This window comes from Oryctolagus cuniculus, chromosome 3, assembly GCF_964237555.1.
Source record: "Oryctolagus cuniculus chromosome 3, mOryCun1.1, whole genome shotgun sequence".
Lineage (NCBI taxonomy): Eukaryota > Metazoa > Chordata > Mammalia > Lagomorpha > Leporidae > Oryctolagus > Oryctolagus cuniculus.
Genome location: NC_091434.1, coordinates 115682422 through 115687032, shown reverse-complemented (window position 1 = coordinate 115687032; position 4611 = coordinate 115682422).

The following is a 4611-nucleotide window of genomic DNA, read 5'->3' as shown; positions in this document are numbered from 1 at the left end:
AATCTTTAAAATATTTTGATTCTGTTTTTCCTGGTGGCTGTACTAATTTGCATTCCCCTTGCTCTATATCCTTCCTGGTCATTTTCTTTTTGATAATGGTCCTTTTAATAAGAGTGAGGTGATATCTGACTGTGGTTTTGATTTGCAGTTCTCTCCCTCTGGCCTCCTGGGTGTGTGTGCTAGGGGCAGGTAGGCCTTCTGGTAGCAACAGGGCTTCCTGTCAGCCCCCAAGACAGGATGGAGTTTAGTACTGACTGTGCGTTAGCAGCTCAGGTCTGAGGCTTTGAAGGAGGGAGAGGCAATTTGGGTTCCTTTACTGTTTTGTTTTTCAAAATTTATTTGAAAGGCAGTTACAGAACAGAGGGAGAGATTTCCCATCCACTGGTTTACTCCCTAAATGGCCTCAACAGCTGGGGCTTAGCCAGGCCAAAGCCAGGAGACTGGATTCCATCCAGGTCTCCCACATGGGCAGCAGGGGTCCAAATACTTGGGCCATCTTCCACTGGTTTCCTATGTACATTAGCAGGGAGCTGGATCAGAAGTGGAGCAGCTGGGACTCAAACAGATGATGCTGGTGTCTCAGGCAGTTTACCCACTGTCACCCCTGGTTTCCCTGTTTGGAGCAAAGCCGACACTCTAACCCTACTCAGTTTTCTAGACAGGATTTAGAGGCAGTGAAGACTGTGAAATTCTCCTGCAGTTAGAATCTCTGGGCTGTTGCCATGTTAGGGGTCATGGAGCTTCGGCTTACCTTTTCCAAGCAACATGGAGTCCTCCTGGCTGGGGAGCTGGGGTAGGAGCTGTGCTGTTTACAGTTCCCACCATGTCTTTACTGAAGTTTTCCCTCAGTCAATCTCCTGGAAACATGGTCCTTTCTCTGTTGCTCTGGTTCTCTGTCCAGCCATCTTGGATCTGGATCAGACAGCATTTTCATAGCAGGAGGAAAAGGGACTCCTGCTTGTTTAGTCTTTTTTTTTTTTTTTCAAAGATTTATTTATTTGTTTGAAAGTCAGAGTTATAGAGAGGACAGGCAGAGAAAGAGAGCGAGAGAGGGAGGGAGGGAGAGAGGGAGAGACAGAGAGGTCTTCTATCTGCTGGTTCATTCTCCAGATGGCTGCAATGGACAGAGCTGAGCTGATCCAAAGCCAGGAGCCTCTTTTGGGTCTCCCAAACAGGTGCAGGGCCCAAGTACTTGGGCCATCTTCTACTGTTTTCCCAGGCCATAGTAGAGAGCTGGATCAGAAGTGGAGCAGCTGGGACTCAAACCGGTGCCCATATGGGATGCCAGCACTGCAGGTGGTGTCTTTATCTGCTACACCACAGCGCTGGCCCCTTGTTTAGTCTTGTACGCAAAAGCTGCACTTGTGGATGTTTCGTTCTTGCAATAATCCTGCAGGGCAGGGCTTAGCTCCCATTAGTTAGGTGAAGAAAGTGAGCCAAGAAGGTAAAGTTACTTGCTCAAGGCCACTCATCAGTTTCTCTCTATCTGCTATCCTTTTGTGGCAGTCATACCCTCTTGCAGCTTTGAACCACCCTGGCTCCCCCCAGCACCTCAGGTAATAGCTGGAAGTTGCAGTGCCAACAATGTAATGTCTTTTTTTTTTCTTTTTTTCTCTTTTGGTTCCATTTTCACACTTCCAGTTTCACCCTGGTCCTTTCCACCCTGAACATTAGCCAACAGGAATCCTAATTCACAGCAGGATACTGCCTCTCCTTCCTCTCCATTACAAGCCAACTTCAAGTTCAAACTTTCTAGCCTCCTTGGTATGATTTCCAGTGAGGCTCCTGGCCCCTTCCCTCCCTGCCTCCATGAAGTATGTTATGTAAGAGCAGCGGCTATTCCTGATGTGCTTACTGCGCTGGTTCCTGCAGTCCTTACAGCAGCCCAGTGAGGATCCCAGTGGTTGTTACAGAAGGCAGCTGGAAGGCACACACAGGGGCATTCCTTGCTAGTGACAGCATCAGGACTCCACCACATGCCGACTCCAGAGCCCAGGCTGCCTACTTGCTCTCCACTACCTCATGCTACCTTTTTGCCTTTCCTCATGCCACTCCTGTCCCTGAACACCTCATCTTCTCCCTTCCTCTGCCTCTGTTACTGTTAGAACATGCTTCTCAAAGGTCACCACACCTTCCCAAAGCTCTTCCTTCCCAAAGCATGCAGCCCTTGCAATGGTTTTTCCTGCCCTGGATTTATTCTCTCTACAAGGGAGTTTATAGAGTGGAACTGGAATCAGCCCTGCACCCACAGCCTTTTGCTCTTAGCAGATGCTCAAATGTCTTATCAAAGTCAAGGATGCTGTTCCCATGGTATGTGACCCATCATAGCCTCTCTACTGCAGCATCTGGGCTAGAAGCTAGTTTGTGTCCCTGCCCCAGCAGGGACAGGTTCACAGCAGGTTCTTGGGTTCAGGTTCTCAGGAACTTGCTGGTTTCTCTTATTTGCAATTGAGGACACCAGCAACATTGGGATGCTCATTGGGTAATTGGGATGATTACTGTCTTCAGCACTGTCAGGAGGCTTAAAGTACTGGGGACTTTAAAAAGTTTGTGGACAAATGGAATTAAAAAGTGAGTTTCACAGCAGGCTTTTGGCCTAGTGGTTAGGATGCTAATGTGATACCTACATCCTGTATCAGAATACTTCTGTCCAAGTCTTGGCTCCACTCCTAATTCCAGCTTCCAGCTAACGTGCACCCTGAGAGGCAGCAGGTGATGGCCCAATTAAATAGGTCCCAGCCACCCATGTGGGAGACCTGGATTGAGTTCCTGATTCCCTGCTATGGCCTGGCTCAGTCCTATTAAAGGTATTTCCAGAGTGAACCATATGGGAACTCTCCCTCTGCCTCTCCAACAAATACATTCATCATCATTACTATTTTTTTAAAAAAGTTCCTGAAAACCACATGTATTTTTGATAATCTTCATATAAAAGGATTTGAAGTTGTTTTGCATGCAAATAAACATCTTTTAATTCCACTTTCAATGACTTTTAAAGAGATTTATTTGAAAGGTAGGGGGTGGGGTGGGGGCTATCTTCCTTCTTCTGGTTCACCCCCAAAATTAACAGCCAGGTCTGGGCCAGGTTGAAGCCAGGAGCCAGGGACTCCATCCAGGTCTCCCACATGGATGGCAGGGTCCTACAACCAGGACTGGAACTGCCACTCTGATATGGGATGCTGGCATCGAAAGAGGCAGCTCAATCTACCGCACTACTACATAGGCCCCATCATAGAACTTTCTGAAGCTCCCTTGTATACAAAGTGCTTAGCTCCTGATGGAACAAGGACATAAGCCTCAGCCATTCTTGCTCATTGCCCAAAAGAGACCCTTGAATCTCAATTGGGCCTCATACTTTATTGCTTTGATATCCCACCTTGCATTCTTTTCCAGGTTCCCAAGGCCCCACCCAGTTCCAGGAATTCCCCTAGGCCTGCTGCCCCCTACCCCCACCCCTCCTTAAAAAGGCCTGGCCCCTGCTACGTGCTCCATCAGTGTGCACACAGGCAGTTGGTCACTCACCTCTATGGATTTATTTTCTCTGAATAAATTCGGTCTGGCTGTAAATTCGTACACTGCCTCTCTATTCTGAGCTTCTTTTTCTAACATTTTGGTGCTCTATGTGAGGAGGCACCAATCTGCAACTCTTCCTAACAGCTTCAAGCCTGACCCACTCAGGGTCAGACTCATTTCTCCATGTCCTCTCAAGTACATGCTCTGAGCAGGAGAGCCTGACAAGTGCATGTCTCTGCTCTTCCCGTTCTTTCCCCTAGTCTGGAGAAAACGAGCCCGCCACAGTGCCTCTCCATCGTCAACTAAAGATGAGTCAAGAACAAACACCGCTCTGGGTGAAGCTACTGCTTCTCATATGGTAGCAGGTTCCATCACAGCTTGCCTTTGGCCCATCTGGGAGGCCCTCTGCTGGGGATATTAGGAACAATGGAAAGGTGAAACTTCTTTTCCTAGTTTATAACCTAAAGCATCCGAAGCTGACTTTAGAGAGTGTCAAGTCCTATAAAATGTCCTTTTCTCATTTCTAATCTCCTTTTCTGATGTTCCTGGCTGTGGTGTCAATAGCTCTCATTTCTAAGAGCTGACTGCCCAACTCTGTGCTCATAATCCTTGTGGGTATCATTCCTTCCTCTTTCTAGGGATGAGGCACAGTCACTGGCTCAAAACCCTAACCATACTCTGCCAGACTCTGAAAGTTGCTGCCCTGTGAGGTGTGATGAGCCCTGGGCCTGAACTTTTCCAGCTGCAAAGTCCCCTTGATGCTCAGAGCAATGCGGACGGTCCCATTTATTTCCTGCCCAGGTCCCGAGCAAGCTTGTCCATGATGTGCTCCTAAAGGTGCAGAGGTAGCAACCTGTTCTTCCTCGGATGCACCTTTGTCCTGTAAGTTTCAAGTCCTGGCCTTGCTCAAAATCAACCACTTCCCCCGTGCGTGGAGGGCAGGAATGGCAGTGGGCAACCTGCATATTTTACAGTAAAACCAAAGGAGAGACAGAAACTGTCTCATGGGTTCTACCTTTGCATCTTAGTTATGAAAACCACAAAGCCAAAGAAATTGCTTGAAAACTAGGCAGGAAAAAGGGTAGGACCATAGCTCAT